Raw genomic sequence first — 24,913 nt, 5'->3', positions numbered from 1 at the left:
AGGGAAGTGATTGTCCCACTCTACACTGCACTGGTGTGGTCTCAACTTGAGTACTGTATGCATTGTTGGGCACCACAGTATAAGAAAGATATAAAGCTGTGAGAGATTGTCCAAAGGAGGGAAACAAAGATGGTAATATGTCTAGAGAGGAAAACGTATGAGGAGAGGCTGAAATCACCTGGATTGTTCATCCTGGAGAAGAGGAGACTGAGGGGAGATCTCATCACCGTCTACAACTTCCTCACGAGGGGGAGCAAAGAGGCAGGCGCTGATCTATTCTCTCTGGTGACCAGCAATAGTACCTGAGGGAATGGCCAGATACTATCACAGGGGAGGTTCAGGCTGGCTATCAGGAAAAGGTTCTTCACTGAGAGGGTGATCAGGCACTGGGACAGGCTCCCCAGGGCAGTGGTCATGACACTGAGACTGCTGGAGCTCCAGAAGCATTTGGACAATGCTCTCAAAGACATGATCTGTGGTTTTTTTTTGTTTGTTTGTTTGTTTGTGTGTGTGTGTGTGTGGTTCTTTGGGGACCCAGGAGTTGGACTCAATGATCCTTGTGAGTCCCTTACTACTCGGATATTCTATGATTCTATGATGAATATGAACTGCCCACAAATTAAATTAGGTTGTAAATTATAACACTTCTAACCATGAGAGGAGTGACATTTGGGGGGATTAAAATTCAAACTAATAAACAGATCAAGATCTATCTTGGAGCTAGTCAAAGCAGTTATGATGAAGTTGCCTACTATAGAAGCTGGAGCTGGCCAATCTAAACTTAAAGAAAGTATATATAGTGGCTGATATTTTTCCTTTAGTAGTATGCACTTGTAAGCCTGTATTGGGTTTATTTTTCAAGGTTTTGATAGTGGGGGGCTGCAGGGGTGGCTTCTGTGAGAAGAATCCAGAAGCTGCCCCATGTCAGATCACAGCCAGCTCCAGCCAGCTCCAAAAGAGACCCGCCACTGGCCAGAGCTGAGCCAGTGAGCAATGCTGGTTGTGCCTCTGGGACAGCAGATTTAAGAAAGGGAAAAAATAGTTGTGCAACAGCAGCTGGGAGAGTGAGGAGTGAGAACAAGCCCTGCAGACCCCAAGGTCAGTGAAGAAGGAGGGCAGGAGGTGCTCCAGGCACACAGCACAAGTTCCCCTGCGGCCTGTGGAGAGGCCCCTGGTGGAGCAGGCTGTCCCCCTGCAGCCCATGGGTCCCACATGGAGCAGATCTCCATGCTGCAGCCCCCGGTGGAGCAGGTGGATGTGGCCTGGAGGAGGCTGCGGCCCATGGAGAGCCCCTGCAGGAGGAGGCCCCGGACTGGAGCTGCAGCCCGTGGAGAGGAGCCCACACAGGAGGAGGGGATTTGGGAGGAGCTGCTGCCCGTGGGGGACCCGTGCAAGAGCAGTTTGCTCCTGATGGATGGGCCTCATGATACGGAGCCATGTGGGAGCAGTTCTTGAAGAGCTGCTGCCTGTGGAAAGCCCACGCAGGATCAGTTTGGGAAGGACGGCATCCCGTGGGAGGGACCCCACATTGGAACAGGGGCAGAGAGTGACCATGAAGGAGCAGTGGAAACAAAGCATTAGGGACTGACCATAGCCACCATTCCCCATTTCCCTGGGCCACTCTGGGGGAGGGTATGGAAGAGGGTGGATGGGTGGAAGATGTTTTTAATTTGTGTTTATTTTCTCACTGTTCTGCCTGTTAGTAATAGGTAAAAAATTACATTAATCTCCCTATGCTGAGTCTGTTTTGCCCATGACAATAACAGTTGAGTGATCTCACTGTCCTTATGCAAACCCTTGAGCCCTTTTCATCATATTTTCTCCCCCTTTCCCTTGGAGTAAGAGAGCGGTTGTGGTGGAGTTCAGCTGCCCGGCAGGGTAAAACCACCACAAAGCCCTCAGTTATAAAAATCTACATACTCTGCCACTCCCTGGCACTTCCCTGGGAGTGCACTCAGGGTTTATGTTTCTGTCGTGCCATAGACTGCAGGGGACAACATCCCATGGAACCTCATCACCACCCTGCACTGACTTCAGCAACCTTTACCAGCAGCTTTGGGCCATTGTGCACCCCTTCCCATACCAGTCCCCACATTTACATTAACTGCTTTGCTTTTGATTGCACATCTTGATTTCATCACTCCTGATCACTTGTGCTCCCTAGACATGTGTTAAATAGGAAGCCAGACACAAGGCCTACCTATGAGATTTCCTGCTCAGCAGGCAATTTCTCACATTCTCTCTTGGTTCCTGGTTGCAGCTGACTGGTCCACCTGCCATTCCTTTCTCCCATGCAGAATGCCAAATGTGCCTCAGTGTGCCCTCCTAGGATTAAATTACACTGCTTTTGGAGAGCAGGATAGACAGATTAAAGGTGAGAAAGTGAAGGATGTCATATTTAGGAATGTGCTTATTGGTAATATGATCTGTTCATCTCAGTTAATGTATCTGCTGTGGAGTTGGTTAAACAACTAACATTTGAGAGGACTGGAATTAGTGGTGCTGTTGCAATTAAGGAAGAGAATTTCTGTTCCTTCAGCTCAGAAACTTGTACTCAAATGTTTTGTTTTCAAGGAGAAAGACTTTTATGGTGAATCATTTTTATATTTTAATTCTCAAGAGGAATTAAAAAGTTTTTGGAGAGAAGATAATTTCCTTTTGAAGTTTGAGAAGAACTTTCTGAACATTAAAGAATAATTAGCTTCTTAATTAATTATCAGTTTCATATACACATGGATTGTTTTGTTACTATAGTAGTGAAAATATTATCTGTCCTTGCTATTACTAATATACAAAACTTCTTACTAGCTACTTGAATTGCAAATATTGAACTCAAAAATACATTATTAAGAATGTAAGAAGCAAATAAAATACAAATGAATTGGACATAATGAAAATATTTTCTTTCTAGTTATGTTATCTTTAAAATTAAACAAAGGCTTTGAAATAAGAAATTATTTTCAATAAAATATTCCTGAAAGCATTTAAACAAAACAGATGTTATACATCTGAATTTCTGAGGATCTACTGCTAGGAATTATTTTTCTTGACATTCTGAGATTCTGCCATATTGATAGAAAATAGAAACCCCTGGGAATATCTGAAATTAGATCAGAATTTTATATAGTTAAATAATGAACTAAAATAATTATAGAACAACCACAGTCTTCAAGAAGTATACATGTGTATGTGCATGAAGAGAAAGGAGGAAGTATCTCTTAGAATTGTCAGTAAAGACAAAGTAAGTGTTACAATATGCAACATTATAAAGCATTAGATGAATATAAAGCATTAGATAAATAACTTGATTTTTCACATTTAAATTTTTCTAGATATATGTTGAACAATGCCAGCAGCACATTCCAGAATTTGGTAAAGAATTCTTAGGTTTTCTAGAAAAGGAACAGAAATGACTTTTTTAACCTTTGCTGTATATAAGGTGATCACATTTCCCAATCCATTCTTCAGTGCTCATAAAAAACATGCAAAATAAAATATCTTAGATGTTTTGGAACATCTAACATAAATTCAGTATGAATAATACTAACCTTGTTAAAAATGTAGATAACTAAAGCTCCTGTTATTAACCTGACCTGTTTAATTAGTATACACTTTGTGTCAATTAGTTAATAGAAAGTGTTTTGGAACTGAAAACTGATTGGGAACAGATATGCTGGTATAAATCAAGAATTACACAATTACACACAGTGTGAGAGGATAGCAAAGTCCAAAATAGAATAATAAGACAGGGTGTAGATGTGAGAGACTGCACATTTTGAACAGGTGGTAGATTTTCAAAGACAGATGCTTTCAACATATAAATAAATGAATAAACGTAGCTTGAAAATTTACCTGATTCTCAAAAGGTTTATGCTCTTAAATCTTTCCTGGCTAGAATGCACTCTTCTTGAATCCAATGAAGAACTTCCCATTGATTCATCAGCACATTAAAAGCTTTTGCAAATGCTGTGCAGAATATACTGTTCTTAGATGTTACTGTTAGGAGCTGCCTAATCCAGGAGCCAAACAGAGGGAAGCTGCTTCAGCTCCATGTTGCCCGGTCCAGATTTCCAATAAGCACCAATGCACTCAAGACATACACATTTGCATACACTGCTGGCCACACAGATCGACACAGACAGAAAGCACAGCACTTATGCAAACATAAACAGCACAAGTGGACTCATCCTGTTCTCCATTCTAGCTAATCAAGAATAAATCCTGCTGGTGGAAAATGTATGTATACAATATGTATGTATACACTGCAGCACCTGGGCCCAGGCACTCAGGCTGCCTGGTAGCTGTCCCTGGGTCCCAGTCTCCTCAGTTGTTGGCACCTGATCTGTGAGCCCGCAAAGCCGTAGCCCCACTTCAGTTGCTGGTATTCTGACCTGCACGTGCACACACACACATGCATGCCAGTAGCTATCCTTGGTCTGTTCAGTAGCTGGCCCTAGACCTTTTGGTCTCAGAGCTGCCTCATGCAAAGACACATACATGCAAAGGAGTCCCTCCGTTATCTGGTTCAGACCTGTGGCCCTTTCAGTAGCCACCCCTCAGATGGAGTACTATGTCCCTACAGGCACTAATCATGCTCCATTGGGGGATCAAGGTGTCAGAGTTGTGAGGGCCACGCTGTGGCCATAGGCTGGGTATCCCTTGGGGTCACCCATGAAAAAGCTGGCCTGGGGCTCTGATTGCTCTGATGTGGCGGTTGGGGTTTCCTTGCCTGCCATTGTTCCTGTGGGCTCCTTTGGTTTCACAGAAATAAGCCTATAATCCCATAAACTAACAATTACATGCACTCTTCTAATCACTGATATATACCTTTCAGTTTTCAACACGAAGAGATACTTAAAGAATTCCACAATGACGAATATTTCTCTTTAGAAAATTGAACTTTGAAGGACAAAATCAGAACACTTGGAAGTTATTTTAAATATAACTATGAGGTTGGTGAGGCATTGGAACAGGTTGCCCACAGAAGTTGTGTGATGCCCCATCCCTGGAAATGTTCAAGGCCAGGATGGATGGGGCTATGAGCAACCTGGCCTAGTGGGAGGTGTCCCTGCCCATGGCAGGGGGGTTGGAACTAGGTGTTCTTTAAGGTACCTTAAAACCCAAACCATTGTATGATGCTCTGATTCTATATCCATTAAAGACAGAGCATAAACGAACACACAAGACAAAATAAAATTATGGTAGTTAAATTATTCACATTATACTACACTGTGACAATAAAATTAAAAAGAACTTTGATGTGGAAGGTACGAAAATAGATATAACGCCAAATATAGATACATCAAGAAAACCTTATTGGTTTTTTTATGTGAAGGTACGACAGGATAACAAAAATAGTGATAACACTTCAGAGAGTAAGGATTACTAGAACCAAAATGAACAATTATTGAGTAATTACCAAAAGTGAGATTTCTTCCTGAGTAGGTATGGTATTATAGAAGTAGGTAATTAGAAGTAAATTCCTGTGGAGTAGATTCATTGGTCTGGTGCCTGTAGGGATCAGATACATTATATTGAGCAAACTTCAGCTGAAGAAAACTGAACTTTTCAGTGGTGCCATAACAGATTCATAGAATCATTTAGGTTGGAAAAGACCTCTAATATCATCTGGTCCAACCTTTAACCTAGCACTGCCAAGTCCACCATTAAACCATGACACTAAGCACTACACCTGCATGTTTTTGAAGACTTCCAGGGATGGTGACTCAACTACATCCCTGGGCAGCCTGTTCCAATACTTCACAACCCTTTTAGTGAAGAAATGTTTCCTGATATCCAACCTAAACCTCCCCTGACACAATTCAAGGCCATTTCCTCTTGTCATATCACTTCGTGCATGGGAGAAGAGACCAGTCCCCATATCGTTACAGACTTCTTTACAGTAATTGTAGAGTGCAATAAGGTCTCCCCTGAGACTCTTTTTCTCTAAGCTGATCAACCCCAGCTCCCTCAGCTGCTCCTTATAAGACTTGTTCTCTAGACCCTTCACCAGATTTGTTGCCCTTCTTTGGACACGCTCCAGCATCTTGATGTCTTTCTTGTAGTGAGTCCTGAAGCCTTCAGCTCAGAAAACTGCCATCAACATAGGTACGACTTTATCAAAGGAGAAGGGTTAAATTCCTTCTTCACAGTTCGTGTCCTAACAGGTCAGCATCACTGATCGCAAGTGTGCCCTGAGACAGTGTGTTGTGGCTTGGGTCACAAGCTACATTAAGCCTGTAGCAGACCTGGCCTGTTTATGCCTATATCAGACCAGACATGAAGACACCACAACCAAGAGATGGGGAGGCAGCAGTATAATATTTCTATAAATATAAACTGTCTCAAAAATTAAGAAGCTTTAGAAAGGTACTGCAACTCTATGGACTTTCTCATGCTTGTCTTTGTTTCTTTCATTGTACAATCTATGATTTTCTCTCCAAGTTCTGTGCACTCATTAAAGGCTAAGATTAGTTTTTCTGCAGCTGACAATGGACTCAGTAACAGATATGTTTACTTCAACAGATAAAGTTGCAGGAATAGGTATGATAGATGAAAAATTTTAGAAATCAGAGCACTGTAGTTCCATTACTTCCACTATGAAAGCTGTCTAGAAAAAAGAATAAAGAAAAAAGAAAAAAGAAAAAAAAAAGAAAAAAAAACACCACTAGAAGACCATTTGAGAAAAAGAAAAATACAGAGGAGAAAATGAAGGGAAAAATGGGAAATAACAAGCTTACATGACAAAATTCATTCCAAGCTATTCCACAGCACTCTATAAATTATTTATACAGCAATGAGTGTGCTTTGGACCATATCAGGAATTTTTGCACCTAATGAGGAGGAGACATTTTGTAGACTACAGATCTACAAAATACTAGTACAACTATTAATCAGTTGTTCCATCACTACACACAACCAATATGTTCACAAGGTGGACACATCTTATGTCTAATGACATAATCATTTAACCATTGTCCGTGGCAAGCCTAAAATCCCAATTTTCTTTCCTTCTCTGTCTCTGAAAGGCAAAACTAACAGCAGAAAGAAAACTGACTTTTGAGTAAAAGGAAAAATCAATCAAAGGTGCAAAACTGCTTAAAATTAGAAGAGAACTGAACATGGACATTTCGTGTGTGGAATGGAACACAAACAATGAACTGGCTTGCACTTAATGCACTGGATACTGATGAAGAAAACTGACCTAGAAATATCCTTAAAACATGCAGAATAAAGTATAATAATTGTAAGAGATTTTCTAGTGCTGAATAGGCTTGCTTAAAAATGTATATAAACAGAAACAAAATTTAAAACTAAATTAATTAAAATCACAATAGTATTCATTCTGAAATGGTCACGATGGAGAAAGCGGAAACATTTTTTGTAAAAGATAAGCCACTGGCAGCACCACTCTAGCTCTTACTCCACTGAGATTTTCTTTATTAATATTCTTTTGACTGACACTAGTATTTCTGCAGTTTCAGACTTCATGAGACTGAAATTTAGCCTGTCAGTTGAAGAGATTTAAATAGCTCTATTTAGCAGTTTGTCACTTTGATTTAGTAATTGGCAAAACATTAAAATTTTTGAGATTTCAAGGACTTTTATGGTGTCTTAATTTTGAAAAGTAAAATTTAGTAGACAGCCTCTAAAGCTTCAGTTGCTTAATTGTATTACTCTCGTAAACTGTGCAGATGTACAAAAGGCTTTCAAAAGAATTCATGAACATGCAGCTAAAACTGCTTAGCATAACATTTGTCCTTTGTATCTATGGAGCATCATTACTGTGCTTAAATCCTAATAGGCAGAATATGTATTTTCATAACTCCAGGTTTATTTTATGCCAGTCTAAAATAGTTACAAAACACTGGAACATTTCCTCCGTAGGTTCATTTGAGGTAAATATTGGAGATGTTGTTAAAACTCTCTACATGTTAACCTGTATGGCATCAATGATGTTGCATTATTCTGTGCAGAGTGACCTGATTAGTACAGCATTGGCAAAATGATGAGAGAAAATTGTACTGGAAAGCTATAATTTCTATTAGTTTTTTTCAAGTGCACAAGAGATTGTGCATAAGAGATCAAGTGCTCAAGACTGTGGGAACAAAGTAAAGTACTAATTTTTTTTTTTTGCCATTCTGTCAACTTGGTTCAAGGGCCAACGTTAAACAGTTCAAGTGCTTCCCATGATACATGAATTTCCTTTTTGAGCAGCTTTGCACAAGTCCGTGCTGATAGTTATCTTTAAGAAGCTTTTATGAACATTATGTGGAATTGCTGATCTTGTTGTGTAGTTTCTAATATGACATGGAGTCTTTTTTTTTTTTTTTTTTAAGAGTTCACAACTAATTTTGTGGAAATCACCTTCTAAAGAATGCAAGCCTCTGTCAGACCTCATGATTCTGAGACATTCCTGAACATTGTCTAGCAATAAGTTAAAAAATAAGGGAGAAGCTAAAGGCCTTATCAGAGCAACAATAACATCCATCTGATAAAGAGTGTATTTTCTCAAAAAATTAGATAGAGTTTTGAATACTTAAAAAGCAAATAATCTGTGGGACCTCTATCTTACAGTTCCTGAACTTTAGCTACTCCATTGAGCAAAAGGTAAGGCTGCATAAAGGCTGCATTTCCTAAAATAAGGAACTCTTCCATTTCTTCCAGAATCCTAGAATGGCTCAGACTGGAAGGGACCTTAAAGATCATCTAACTACACTCCCCTGCCATAGGCAGGGGTGCCACCCACTAGATCAGGTTGCCAAAGGCCCCATCCAGCCTGACCTTGAACACCTCCAGGAACGGGACATCTACAACTTCTCTGGGCAACCTGTTCCAGCACCTCACTGCCCTTACAGCAAAGAATTTCCTCCTGATGTCTAATCTAAATCTATCTTAGTTTAAGACCATTCCCCCTTGTTCAATCATTATCTAACTGAGTAAACAGTCCTCTGCCTTTTTTATAAGACCCATTTAAGTATTAAAACATTGGAATGAGGTCTCCCTGGAGCCTTCTCTTCTGTAGGCTGAATATCCCCAGCTCTCTCAGCCTTTCTTCATACAAGAGCTGCTCCAACCCTCTGATCATCTTTGTAGCCCTCCTCTGGACTCTAACAGGCCCATATCCTTTTGTGCTGGGGACCCCAAACCTGGACGCAGTACTCCAGGTGAGACCTCGTGAGGGCACCGTAGGGGGGGATAATCACCTCCCTTGACCTGCTGTTCAGACCACTTTTGATGCAGCCTAATATGCAGTAGGCCTTCTGGACTGCAAGTGCACACTGCCAACTCATGTCAAGACTTTCATCCACCAGAACCCCCAAGTCCTTCTCCTCAGGGCTGCTCTCAATGAGTTCTTCTCCCAGTCTGTACTCCTGTCTGGGATTGCCCTGACCCAGGTGCAGCACCTTGTACCTGGACTTGTTGAACCTCATGCGGTTCACATGGTCCCACTTCTCCAGCCTGTCCAGGTCCCTTTGAATGGCATCACTTCTGTCCAGCTTCTCAGAAGGATTATTCAATTCTGGATCTTGAATCAATGGAGGCACCCAATACCTTCTCAGATTAACCCCTATACGTAGCATTTCCTCCTGGGAATCTCTAGTCATCTTCTCACCAGAGAGCTGATGCTCTGGAGCATTATTCAGAGACATCTGACAAGGCGGTAAGCAAAGGGTATTTTGGTACTTTACTTAGTATTTTATTGTGGGTGCCTACCTCATAAGCCCTCTAGCAATTACACACAAGAATTTAGGAAACTGCATACATCTAGTTTCTGCTGAAAGGGGTAGGAGTTAAACTTAAGAGTGTTTATAAGTCTTAAAACTTGTAACATGAAGCCTCCCATAAATGAATAGATAGGAACATTGGCGTTCCCAAGACTTCTCATTTTTATTTACAAAGAACGTTGTAGTGCTCCTGATATTCAATTCTTTCTTTAGACTTCATTTCACTGTTTGGTCCTGCATGAAAGTTATACCTTTTGCTACCATTTGTTGTCTCTATTTGCATCAAACCTTATTGCTTTCTATACCAGTCTTTAAACCAATTTGTAACAAAACTAACGCAATCTTTATTATTTCCTCTTCTTATTCAATATATTCTTAAAAAAATATCAGATATGGGGAACTCACACCATTTTTATTTTTATTTTTAATTTTTTAAATTGTGAGCAAAGTTACTGTCTATGGATAGCCTCCACTACTAAATCTGACATGAAGTGCAGAGATGTATGGGTTTATTTTCCACATTGAAATGCTGAAAATGTCTGCTGAACTACAGGTCTAAGGATTAATTTGAAACATTCAGAGTTGTTTTTTTTGTGTTTTTTTGTTTGTTTTTGTTTTTTTAGTTAAGAACACTAAACAAAGTAAGAAATTTAAAAATAAATATCATCTGGGGAAAAAAAAAAAAAGTTTTGCTGTATTTCTGGAGTGCTATTGAAGCACAAGTCCCCCCCCCAAAAAAAATAAAGAGGTAATTATACAGTATGAAGGAATCCCCATATTTGGACAACTATCCTCAAACATTTCAGTGAGCTATTGTGATGATTGTCAATGTCATTGCAGAAAAGAATTTTATCTAGGAGTAATGCACCAGCAGTTTTGAGAGGCCTTGAATATAAAAATTCCATTTTAAGAATAGATATCAAACATGCAAAGTTATAGGGGCATCAATATACACTTGAGCATCCTCCATCAATCCTGGCAATTACCTTCCTCTAACGTTATAAGATTTGAATAATGCTGGTACTGCTGTAAAATCTTATCAGCTCTTACTTCACTATCAGGGTTGTAATTTTCCGCCACTATGCACTGGTTCAGTTAGATCCCCACTACATATAATGACAGCCTCTACACAAGTGAGAGGAATCAGGGAAACTAAGTGTAGGAACCATATCCTTTGATGGTTGCATCGCAATTTACTGATTGTTGAGCAGGGTTTAGTTTAGCACTTAGCATTTGGAATTAGATTTAGCTAGTAAGGGAGTATTATGCTTAGTGAAATCTGAATGAAGAAGCAATCAGCCATATTTTATAATGGAAAGTCACAAATTTAGATTTTGCAAGGAAGAAAATCCTGCAGGCACATTTATGTCTCTATCAAACCAAAATAAAGCAACCGTGCCCCATGTTCTGAGCCAGACAATAAATATTCTGTGAGGGGACACTCTACATTTTTTCATGCTGAGGAAAAGACCTTTAACTCTATATGATGCCATACAGGAGAAAACTGTGATTTCCAAAGGAATGGCAGCAACGCATGGTGCCTGTGCTACCTTGCATCCTTGTTCACTCTTAGAAACTGAAGAAGAAGCTGGGCAAGAGAATTCTTCAGGTATTCATTACATGGGATAGAAATGTTGCCAATTTCAATGGCCCATGAACTAAGTTACCTTGTTCTGGAGTTACTTTAACACTTCTCTGAAATGTCATTGAAGCAACACAAGATGGCTCCTTTGTAAATGGATTCTTAATACGTTAGGTTTTGAATAAAGGTAACAGCTCACGTGCAGTTTGAATTTTTTATGGATTTACCATTACTGTTATGTCATGTCTTATATTCCTACTTCTTTCTCCTCACTTCATCTTGTTCTATTCTCTGCCCTTGTGATTCTTTAAATGTGAAAGTGTTATTCAATGAACAGGTACTGAGTGGGCACTTACATTGTCATCTTTTTTAAGACTGTTGGAAGGGCTTTTTATTGTTGTTGTTGTTGTAATTGTGAAAGAAAGGTTTTACCATAACAGATACTACATACTGTATATAATGTATTGGGCATAAAAGTTTTTGGCAGTGGAGGAGCTCCTGGGAAGGTCTGTGTCAGAAGAGGCCAGAAGTTGAGCCCTGCCAGGCACAGCTGTCTTAAATGGACCCACCAAAGGACACAGCTGAGCCAATCAGTGAAGCTGGTGGATCCGATGTGAAAACATATTTAGAAAAGGAGAGAAAACACAGAGGAAAAGGAAAAACAGAAACAGAGGAATAGGAGATGACCCATAGTGGAGCTGGTAACACCTCCAAAGTGTTATAAGAGTATATAATATCCTTATTATTATGTATATAATACCCTTACTATCTTTATATTAAATGATAATAGATTAAGTCAAATTCATTAAGCTGAGTCTGTTTTGCCCATAACAGTAATAATTGAGTGTTTTCCTTGTTTTCGTCTTGAGCCGTGAGCTTTCTTAATTCTGTTCTTCCTAGTTTCTCTCCAATCATGGGGAAAATAGGGAGGAGAGAGCAAGCATCTGTGTGGGTATATATATAGAAGGGGTTAAAAACATTAAAAGTGCTTATGTTTTCCCCATCTCATTTTTTTTCCTTACAACTAACATTTCAGTGCAACTTTGAATTTCTTAAATTTTCTATTGAGCTCTATCACTGTCACTGGGCAAGCACATCTCTCCCAGAAAGAAGGAGAAGCAAAAAAAGAATTTGGGTAGTTAAATATTTTTGAAATCTTCTACAGTACAATTTTAAAGAAAGAGAAAACAAGAACCTGCAAGATTTGTGTTCTAAGCGTGCACACAAATTATCCAGCTGCCTCCCAAACAAAGGCCCCATCATAACTTAGGACTAATGGGCTGATTGTGATTGCAAAAGAATTGGGTTGATGGATATATGTTTGACTGAATATATGTTTGTGAAAGGCTCAAATACAAAAAATAGGTCCAAGAAGTTCTCTATTTTTCTACTAAATGGGAAATACTTGGTTATAACAGTAATAAAAAGCATACTTTCTACAGGAAAAAAAAAAAAAAGATGCAATATAAAATGTAACTAATGTGTTCTGGTCATTTTCAGTACATATCTTTTTCTAAGGGTGTTTCTTAACTGAATCAATAACATTCATATAATTTAAAATAACAAGTGAATAATATGGTATTCTGGAGGTGTGTCAGTCTTTTTCTCTTTCTGCAATGTCAGTCATTCTCCTCTTGATATCATATATATAACAGTCTGAGTCAGAGATATTCAATTTATAGAGAAAAAGTTTCTCTCACAGTGTTACTCTCTTCTCTCAAACAGATTCTCTGCCCTTCCCCATTCCCGTGAAGTTCTATCTTTATTAGAAAACTGGGGGAATGAAAAAGGCCAAATGTCCTGTAAAAATGTATTTATGCAGATGAAAGAACATCAGACTAATATTTCTGAACTGAAACCCTGGCAGCTTGGTGCTTAATGAGATAGCTGTGCTCAAAGATTTTTTTCTCATTCACCATTCAAGTTTTGAAGAAAGTTTTCTGGGTTAGATCCAAAAAAAAAAAAAAAAAAAAAAAAAAAAAGGGCATTAAGTGGAGCTTGGTGAGCTTTAATAATGAAGTCTAAAACAGACATTGAAAAGACCCTTTCTGGCTACTATAAAACCCCAAGAGTTTGGGATTTTGTCTAGGAACTTGTTTTCTCAGGGGTCGTCCCTCTGTCCATGAGAGTGAGTGACTCCTTCAAGAAAGGTCAGAACCCTTACAATTAATTTTCTACCCTGAATTGTCTCTGAAGGAAATTATCTTTCCAATCACTATGGCAGAAACCTGCACAGGTCGGGTCCTGCAAACTGTGGTTAGATTTTGTGCCTAGAAGCTATGGGTTGGTGTGTGTTCTGAGCTCCTTGCATCACCACAGCTCAGTTCTAACATAAGCTCGCTGTATGCACCACACCTGAAAGCTGGTGCCTATAACCAGAATTACAGAATCGCTTAGGCTGCAAGGCACCTTTTGAGATCAGTTAGTCCAATTCCCCTGCTCAAACATGGTCAGATGGAGCAGGTTGGCTAGTACCATGTCCAATTATGTTTTGAATATCTCCAAGTAACTCTTCAAGTGTCACTCTCCAAGTGACTCCGCAACTTCTAGCATATGTCCTGTTTAAGTGCTCCCTAATCTGGTCTTCCTCCAGTGAAAGTAAGTCTTTATTACCCTAGTCTTTTCCACTTATCTGAGGGACCTGGTATTCCTGAATGCAGGTCTTACGAGTAAAGACAGAGGCAAAGAAGGCATTGAGTACCTTGGCCTTTTCCATGTCATTTGTCAACAAATCCCGTGCCCCATTCAGCAGGGAGAACACGCTTTCCCTACTCTTCCTTTTGTTGTTTATGTATTTGTATAAGACTTTCTTGTAGGCTTTCACATCCCTTGCCAGATTCAACTGGAGGAGGAGGTTCCAGGTGAAGTTCAGATTGGAAATTAAGAGAAATTTCTGCTCAGAAAGAGTAGTTAGGCATTGGAATTGATTGCCAAGGGGGGTAATGGGATCATTGTCCCTGGGGGTGTTTAAGAAAAGGCCGGATGTGGTACTTAGGAATATGGTATAGTGCGTAATATTGGTTATAGGTGGACAGTTAAACCAGATGATCTTGGAGGTCTTTTCCAACCTTAATGATTCTATGATACTAACTCCAGGTCAGCCTTGGCTTTCCTAACCTTATCCCTGCAATTCTGTGCTCCTGTTGAGTCACCTGCTCCTGTGTCCTTCTCTGGTATACTTCCTTTTTTTATGTATGAGTTCAGTTAAGAGCTCCTTGTTCATCCTCGCAATCTGCATGCAACCTTTGCTTGATTTCCTGCTTGTCAATATGAATCTTTCTTGAGCTTGGAGTAAGTGATCCTTGTGAACCAGCTCTCCTGGACCCTATTTTCTCAAAAGCAAGCGATTTTAGTCCTGCCATAATCCCTCCTTTTAGGATCCTGAACACCTTCTCATGGTCAGTTCAGCCGAGACCTTCTGACTTTCACATCCCAACCATTTCTTCTTGTTAGTAAGCATCAGGTCCAGGAGAGTACCTTTCCCTGTTGGCTCCTCAATATGTGCCAAGAAGAAAAATAGGCTAAAGTACACTAAGCAGTTCAGCCTGTCTGTTGCTCTTCTCTTTTCTTAGAGGAAGTGATACCGATATTTTACACAGTAACATAGTATTTTGAGCACTACCTAGATTCAAATTTCCTTTTTCATCTGAATGCTTTCAAAGAACTCATCCAATGTAACTACTTGCATACCTAACTGCTAGACTATTTTTTTAAAGAGTATATCATCATGATGTAATTTCTTTCTAATTTTCAAAGATCAAACATTATTCCAGTCTTAGAAAGGATAGCTGGAAGCTGCTATTTTTCAGAATGGAATAGTCTCAGGAGAGGGCCAGGGAAAGAACATCTATAAATTCATAATCTAATTTATACCCATTTAGGTCTTTAATTAGGCTATGAAATTGCCTATTGAAACTCCTTCTTACTCTGAATCAACTCTGGAGCTAACACAATGACCAGTCTTGAACAGACAGTCAACAAATTAAATGCAATTTACTATCATTATTGTGGAAAGTAAAGCTAAGATAAAAGTTATTAAAAATCATGTTGAAACTACAGAAATAATACCCATAAGTGGTTTTTTTGTTTGTTTTGTTTTGTTTTTCCTCGAAATGAATGAGGCAAAAAAGCTTTTGCAAATTTGGAAAGAGAGGAATGATTATCATCTATCTGTATCTGAGCCAGTCATCCCAGATGTTCTTAACAGACATCAGAGAGATATAGCAATTTTTAAAGTGTGATCCATCTGACCTACTTTAGGCATCTGCATTAAGAGGAGGTGAGCTACTTTCTAGAAATCATTGTTTCTCTCCATTAGCTATAAGGGGAATACACACTGCTGGCTCAGGCATAGGTATCTCTATTGCAGATGTCCACATGAGATCAGAAGATGGATACATGCTGGATGCATAAATGAGGTACTTTCAGTAAGTTGAGCAACCTTTAAAATAACTAGAAACTGTAACCTTCATTCTTCAGGGTTGGCAAACCTTGATGATGCTCAGAGCTTCTACTCCATTATGAAAGCACACAAGATAGACAGATGAAGGAAATATAATAATAGGAGCTATGATAAAAGATATTCCTTAGGTCTCGATGGAAGATGGAGATAGACATGTTTTCTCAGAGTATTCTATCTGTCTGCACAGGAAAGACAGAAGTTGTAAAAACAAACAAACAAACAAGCAAACAGACAAAAAAAAAAAAAAAAAAAAAAAAACATGGTCAGATCATCTTGTGAATGTTGTTTCCTGGAAGATTGTAAATACATTAAAGTGAAAAAGGACCACTTTAAAGTAACTGTAATAGTTAAACAAAGGTTATTGAAAAATATATATATTAGTTCACCTCCTTCACTACTTGTAAGCAAAATCCAAGAACATGTAAAATAATTTCTTTAATCTGATGACTGTTCCTGCCAGTCCTTTCCATACCAAACACATACTCTGTAAGAAATTGGAACCTATTGTAAAGCACAAAGCAGGAAATAATAGAAGGAATTGCTCTTTATTTTATTAGGAGTTCTAAATGCAAATAGATCCTCAAAAATGCCTTACTCTCAGTTCAGTTGGTTTCTATGTTTTTCTTTTTTTTCAGGCATTTTAATATCATAGATTCATAGAATCACAGAATCATAGAATAGTTTGGATTGACAGGGACCTTACAGATCACCTAGTCTCAACTCACCTGCCATGGGCAGGGACACCTCCCACTAGGCCAGGTTGCTCAAAGCCTCATCCAGCCTGGCCTTGAACACTTCCAGGGATGGGACATCCACAGCTTCCCTGGGCAACCTGTACTAGTGCCTCACTACCCTCAAAGAAAAGAATTTCTTCCTTATGCCTAATCTAAACCTACCCGTTTTTAGTTTAAAACTCTTATCCATTGTCTTAGCACTAAACTTTCTGATAAACAGTTTCTCTCAAACACCACATTATTTGTTAAATACTTTTCATTCATCCCTATCATTTCCAAAGCAGTTGTCTACCTATAAAGTTGAATGACTTCACAGACAAGACAGCTTTGTGATGTTAGCAGGAGCTCACCCCATTTTTTCACAATGTCTGTAACATTTTCCAGACTTTCCTAAAGGAGACAGTAACATGGTAAGAAGACCTGCATTCCAGGGTTGTTTTATTTGTTTATTGATTGATTGATTGACTGATTGATTGATTTTTCCCTGAGTAACAGTGAATGCCATTTCCAGTGACATGTAACTTGACGGTAAAAGGGAACCTAATACAGAGTACCACAAATGGAGTGTAAGAAATATTTATAGTGACCATTGAGTGCTTGTAATGAGTAATGTCAAATGATAGTGCAGAACCACTACTGCTACAAGCTATAGCAAACCACAGCAAATATACAGTTAAATAATCAATCTCTTCCTTATTATGCCATCTGTACTTCTGTTACTAACCCATATTTTAGAGACACTTAGAGAAGGAGAGCAAATTCACAGCTGGCATAATGCCACCATGCTGGCTGATTTGCAGCAGGGATAAGGGTTTTGGTAGGATCTGTCAACAATATCTAGTAGAGAATCTGTATCAGAAACAAAAATAAAGAATGGTTTTCAGAGTCAGTCGTCTGAGTTTCAAATCTAGCATCATACTTTCTTTCCATTGCAGGGTTATTTCAAGCTTTTTTTTAGTTATTATTTATTCCTTGTTTTTAACAGTATACCAAGCTGTTGACTTATAACCTTAACAAATGAATTGTGAACACTGTATGAGTTCATGAAAAAAAAAAAAAAAAAAAAGTTGGTACTTTCAGTCATCTAACCATTGAGAGAAATGTGTTGTTTGTTTTTTTTTTTTCAAGACTAGTATTACTTGCTGATATTTATACTTCTTTTATAGTCTCTTTGCTTATAACTAATTAAAGTTTTTAATTATGCTCTCAGTTTTCTGTATTATAGATGGAATGATAGCTACTCAAGTTTTCAGAGTATATTCAGACTTGGAGTTAGAATAGAACAGCCAGTCTGATCCATACTACATATAATTTATATATCTGATGCAATATTTCTATAGAAGACTATAGGATTTTCTGTAAGGGTGCTTTTTATTTGTTTGTTTGTATATATGAATGCAAAGTCCCACTATAGATATGGCTAGTAATTTTGGTTCCAAACCACTGTCACATTTTGTTAATTTTTGCTACATGATAAACACTCTAACAAACATTGTTTCTTCATAAATACTAGAAGTAAACTGAATTAATTTGATTTATGGACTCTTGATCCCAAAGATCTAATCATAACTATTTTTATGTTACTTTTCCTGATAATGTTTGCAATACTGATGTTCATTTATCAAGGGTTCATCTCAGTGAGAAAAGAAAGGAGGAAAATAAATAAAGCTTTGTTGGTGGCAAAAAAAAATCTGCAGGATAATGAATAAAAGAAATATATATATATATATTGTGTGTGTGTGTGTGTGATTCAGAGAATGAACATTAGTTGCAGGCAATATTTTGGTTCAAAGTAACATCCAAAACAGAGAAGAAAAAAATGATTTATTTAATATGTAGACTATATCAAGACTGAAAATAATAAACTAAAAGCACTAAGTGCATCAATAAAATGGCTTAAAGAGAAAATCTGCAAGTATGCAAACTGGAGAGTTGTATAATAATAAATGATGCAAAGCAGAAGAAAATGACATAAATTTCTTAAGCACCTCTATGTGTTAGGACTGAAAACCATTAGGTTGGTCCAATGCAAAACAGGCATTTTTGTGAAACTAACAAGGTGAAACTCTGACCTTGTGATAGTACATATTGCTTGTTCAGCAATACGGCACCAGGCCGCAAGTCATCCGACATGAAACAATACTGCCGTCAGCACAGCATGTGCTGGCCACACGGCTGTGCATGCTTGCAGTAGCCTATCAAGGATTGCCAAGTGCTTCCTGAGGCCAGGACCGCCAATAGTGTGCTGCCCCAGGTTCAGGACCATGCAGGGGCAAAACCTATAAACAGACCTCTGTGTCAGAGAGGCAGGAACATCAACTGAGGTCAACGTTGCCTTTGCGGGGATACCCACAAGACGTTAATACCTACCGCACTGACAGGATGCCGACCATGACCTGGCTAAGTATCTATTGGAACAGCACCACACTTGTTGGCACCCTTGTCATCGCCCTGGGGTCGGTATGTATGTAAATAGCTCATAATAAAGCTTGCTTGTTTTAAATAGCTCATAATAAAGCTTGCTTGTTTTATATATATATATATATATATATATATATATATATATATATATATATATATATCCAGGAATCTAATTAGAACACTCTACCCTCTTTGACTTGGTCAAACTTTTCCTGATTCAGACACAGCTGTAGGTTTGGTTGATTGGAGCACCTGTCATAGGAGGACAGGCTGAGAGAACTGGGCCTGTTTGGCCTGGCAAAGAGAAGACTTAGGGGAGACCTCATCAATGTGTATAAATATCTGAGGGGAGGGTGTCAAGAGGATGGAGCCAGGCTCTTTTCAGTTGTGCCCAGCGACAGGAAGAGAGGCAACAGGCACAAACCGAAGCACAGGAGGTTCTGGCTGACTATGAGAGGGCACTTCTTTGCTGTGAGAGTGACAGAGCACCAGAACAGGTTGCCCAGAGAGGCTGTGGAATCTCCTTCTCTGGAGATATTCTAAACCGACCTAGATGCCATCCTCCGCAGCGTGCTCTAGGTGATCCTGCATGGCAGGGGGGTCGGACTAGATGATTTTCATATGATCTTCCAACCTCAGTCATTCTGTAATTCTGTGATTCTGTGATAAAAGGAGTTATGTAAGCTAGTGTAGCTTTAAATTTTGTAGTACTCTTCATGAGCAGGACATAGAGTCAGCAGTGAGAGAAATATCTAGCTCAGCTGCTCTAAAAGTTTGTATCACAGAAGAAACCACTTCATTATTAGATGCTGTCAGTGCACCCGTTACTAAAGGACCTGGAAAGAGCTGGGAAAATGAATCTTTGCTTTCTAGATATAGGCAAGCAGTCAGTTTATCAGCTGCCAGGTGTTAAAGCACAGATCCACCCACTACAACCAAGATATGAGGGGGTCTCATTGTATAACATCAGTGGAGAGAAACTTCAACAGTGATCCTTTAAGAGCTTAGGTCCATGGGCAAACAGAGCCTTGTAGGTGTTCAGATATATATTCAAAAATCTAATGTTTACCGAGGAGGAGTGTTTTGCCTAGATGCCTCCACAGTCAGCAAATAAAGGCAAATCCCTCCTGGAAAAAGTTCATGGGAAGTGTTAGTTCTGAGACAGCTGGCAAAATTCATCACTTGTCATTTACTGTAGTTGGAGCCCAGGGAAAGCTGGTGAAGGAGGGTATAGATGTTTTGCTTACATGCAGTTAGCTATCTATTATGTTCTTTCAGAAAAACTGCGTTGGCTGAAAGGAAGGCTGGTTTTATCCTGTCATAATGAGCTATTCCTGCACTTTTGGGGAGGGACTGAGTTTGCTTGACTGGTAAGGCAATAGGGATCAGGCTTACAGACTGCTTTTGGTAGTCAAGGAAAGAAGTGATGTAGTGATCTGAGTAGACTGAATAGCATTTGAATGACTAGGGAAGTTACTGAAAGTTGTAAATTAGAAAGCTAGGCTGAAAGAAAACTCCCAACTTTGCAGCTGTAGCAGGCAGGAAATAGACTTTCCCAGGAGGTATGAGTTTTCTTATTGAGATTACTTGGTTCTTTGATCACAACTTTAGAGATTATTGCAGTGGTCTTTGTGGGTTTGCATTATGGAGGAGGTTTAACATCTCTTCTTTAAAGCCCTGTCCAGCTGAAGACCTTTTAATACTGCCTGGGTACCTAACTTCTTTCCTAGAGCCTAAAGTTTTGAAGGCATCAAGTCATAATCTTGATATTTATTATTATTATTATTTTAATTTTTAGCTTGCTTTCATGAAAATGGTTCTCCTGCACATCCTGCACATATGGTATATTGGTATAGTATATGACTGCATATTGTTTCAAATTTGGTTAATGCTGTCCTGAGGTACAAGTATTTTGTTTTGAGTTGTGTGTTATGTCCTAGAAGAAACAGCAAAACATGAAATCCAAATTCACATACAAGTTTAATATCTTTCTTTTTTTTAAATCAATTCTATAAAACGTGGTAGCGTTTCTTTAAACTTGTATTCTCATCTCCAAAATAAAATTTTAAGCTAGTACTTTAGTTTTCTCCTTTCTTCCAGGGGAATAATGTTATTGAAAAACTACTGACTACACTAAATAGTATGTCCTGATATATTTAATGAAAGACAAAACAAACTGGTAAAAATATAGAGCAGAAAAGAAAGTACATTTCTGGGGGCTGGTTAGCTATTGGCTGTGAATAAACAATGAAGAGTGAATTTAAAAAATTGATATTTATTTATTTATTTTTCCTGCCTTCCACATCTTTACAGGCAAATAGGAGTTCTGAACGCTCAGACATATATTTATTAAATGATAATGTTTTCTGTATGTACTTTGATCCTGGAACTGTTCTTATTAAAGAAATTAAAACAACATAAACTTTCAAATATTTTAAAATGGATATAATACTTCTGGTACCTTGTAAGTAAATAACTGTGAGAGAGAATCCAATAAATAATTTACATGTATATATGTATATTATATATGTATACATATACATACTTCCTTTTGGGAAGTTTTCATGGCCTTCTAGTGCGTTCCTGTTTTTCCTGTACTGTAAGGTATAGATTTTGGAGGGGAAAAAAAGAAAAAAATAAGATTTTGAATTCTTATATAATCACAGGTGTCTACTAAATCTGATATATAATTAGTTTATCCCCCTAGAATTATCTCTTATCCATTTGTGGCATGTACTGCTGCTGGGACTAATGCAAACAGAGGAAGATCATTGTAGTTAAGTGTCAGAAAGTTCCCTGAAAAAAATGTTTTAATTCCATTCAAATCTATTTCTAGAATATTGGGTGAAAGATATTAAAACAAAAGTATGTTCTGCATAGCCCACACCATCTACATACCAAGAGACCAAGAGATGTAAAATCTGAGATAAGAATCTGTTTATGGAAGGGAATTGATTGATTTACATGGCAAGTTTGTGAGCAAGCTCTGTAAGAGACATTATGAAATAGTACAGCTATACTATAAAACCTCAGCCATTCAATACAGAGCCAAAATAGTCTTATACACATATTTACAGAGGAAATATTCCTGCACAGATGAAGAAAGAGGAAAAAAAAACTGTAAATTGAATTTTAACTAACCTGATCTCCCTCTGTGATGAAACTAATCTGAACTCCTTCCACGATAAGATGACTTAGGACAAGGGAAAGGCTGTGGTGATGTTTACTTAGACTTTAGCAAAGCATTTGATTATAATGTTTCCCAAAGCATACTCCCAGAGAAACTGGTTGCTCATGGCTTGGATGGATGTACTGTTCATTGGCTAAAAAACTGGATGGATGGCAGGGCCCAAAGGGTCCTTGTGAATAGAGTTAAAGCTGTTTGGTGACTAGTTACAAGTGGTGTTCCCCGGGGCTCAGTATTGAGGCCAGTTTTGTGTAGTATTTTGTCATGATCTTTATGAAAGGATCAAGCGCATCCTCATGTTTTCAGATGACAACAAGTTAGGTGGGACTGCTGATCTGTTTGAGGGTAGGAAGGCACTACTAAGGTGGAGGAAAATTTTACAGACTTGCCTGACACCATTAATTAAGGGTATGATACTCTGCCTCTACTGGTCTTCATTTATTTTTGTGCTAAAAGCTATCATTGATGAGTGGAATCAAAAGATTTTACCCTTTTCAGTTTTAGCCTGATGCAGTGTAATGAATCCAATGTCTTAATATACTGAAACACAATTCCTAGTGAAGGTAGGATGACCGTTGTTGCAAGGAACTAGTATCTTGAAACAAATGTCTGTGAGACTGAGATTTTTCTCTTTAATTACACTGCTAATTAATTGCATCAGTAGACACAAGAATTCCTCATTCTGTGCAGAATGTGAAGCAGCAGCTCAGCTCTCTGAGGCAAGTAGAATTCCTCAGGAGAACTTGGCTGAGAAATGATTACATAAAGCACTCTCAGGCTGGCTGGTTGTTTTTGTTCTATTTAATTAAATCCCAAGTGACTCAGGATATTGTTACTGTCGCCTGAAATTCTAAGTTCCGTTATTTTGACCATTGATTTTTTAAAAGAACTTTTCAGTATGACTCTTGTTACTAAAGCAGTTTTTTTATTTTTTTTTTTATTTTTTTTTTTATTGAAGAAAAGAAGTGATTTTCCTTGCTGGGCAGGACTCCTCCAGGCCTGCATACCCATACTTCCATACTTTTTGCCAGCCCCATATCGTCTGTGTTTATCCATGCTATTTGCATACATTTTTGCTTTGTAAACGGTTTCTGATTGTTTTGTTCATCACTACTATTGTTAGATGTAGCAGTTGCACAATGGTGGCAGAAGATACTGTGGCTCATTTTGCTTGAGTCTATAAAAAGAAATGCATGTCTATAAACCAGCATATATGTATGTTACAAATATGAAAATTCAATTTCAAAGCCTAGACATGCAAAGAGGGGGATGTTATCTTCCCATTTTTATTTTTTTATTTTTTGCTAAAGCTCCAGAACCAATGACCTGAGTTCATTCCACCTTCTATTAGGTACTTCACTGAAACAATTAAATTAGAAGTCTAGCTGCTAAAAAATTCTCTTGCAGAGTGTTATAGACATCTTGACAGAATAATTCATATCTTGCACAAGCTGACTCATTTTTTGGAAGTTAATATATATTTGCAGTAATGATAGAGGGAACCTAAGGTGAACAGGCTCCCAACTTGGGCAGTCCTGTTAAATACACAAAATTAGATAGGTGAAGTTAGGTCTAGCTAATTCATCTCTAGTAGTCCAAGGAAATCTCTGTTACAAGTATGAGGCACTTATGGTTCAATTGTTGTACTATAATACCTGTAGTAATTTAGACCTTTCTTTATTTTTCAGTTCAGGAAGGGCTTTAACACAGCTTGAACAAAAACGTGCAGAAGACATTGCCTATTTGGGGAACATTTATTAGAAAATTTCTGACTCTTTCAGTGATCAAAAACTTTTTTTTTTTTTTAACTAAATGAGTAAAAGCACAGTGCTTTAGTAGTGGAAGTTCTATTATTGCCTCAAGCATACAAACAGTCAATCAAACATCACTGAGCTGTCAAAGTGACAAAGTGAAAGAAGAAGAAATCTAACAAGGGGACAATATCAGGGGACTGAATACTTTGCCAGTTGGAACTATAGAGCTGAGAGAAAAGTTTAAATACTTGAAAACCAAGAAAAGAGAATCCACAAGAAAAGATCCTTGATGAGACAGTTATATAAAAAGGAGAAGACAAAAGGGTAAAAATCATAGGAAAGGGAATATCTCTTAAAAAAAAAAAAATGTTCTGCAGTGCACTTGTTTAACTATCTTTTGCTAATGTTAGTGTTTCAGGATGTTTTTCAGGATCAAAGTTGATACATTTTCTGAAAGCACATTTAGTTAAATTCTGTCGTTCTGTTTCTTTGGTTTTGGAGACAAAGGCATTTTAATCTTAATAGAAAAGAAAATGTGTTTCCTGGCTCCTCATAAGCCCTGTAGATATATGTATTGAAATAAGTACGGGAGAATTTATCATTAGATAACTAATACTGTCATATTGGAAGCACCTTCTTGCAGCACTGGAAGCAAATCAATAAACTTGTTTCTCTGTAAACACTGTATAAGTTGGTTTCTATCGGTTGAGGAAGAGCAAAGATAAGATCCCAAAGAAAAAATGATTTTTTTCTACAGAGTGATAGGCAGAGACTGTGCTTGTTTTCTGTATTAAAGGTAAATACCTTACAACTTTCTTACTTCCTCAGAATCATCCTGCAGTTAACATTGTTCCTGGACTCACCACTACAAAGAGAGCCTCACCAAATCTTGAACCATCCATACACATTCTTCTATATCAGACATGTAAATGATAAAAAATCAATATTGTAGCATCTGAGAATTTGGATGATGTAATTTACAATTGAAAAATGAAATTAATCCTCTTAAGTAATTACTTCACAACTGACCTTATGTTTTAAACAT

This window comes from Cygnus atratus, chromosome 1, assembly GCF_013377495.2.
Source record: "Cygnus atratus isolate AKBS03 ecotype Queensland, Australia chromosome 1, CAtr_DNAZoo_HiC_assembly, whole genome shotgun sequence".
In the NCBI taxonomy this organism is placed as follows: domain Eukaryota; kingdom Metazoa; phylum Chordata; class Aves; order Anseriformes; family Anatidae; genus Cygnus; species Cygnus atratus.
The sequence above is the reverse complement of the archived record's forward strand: the minus strand, read 5'-3'. Positions refer to the sequence as shown.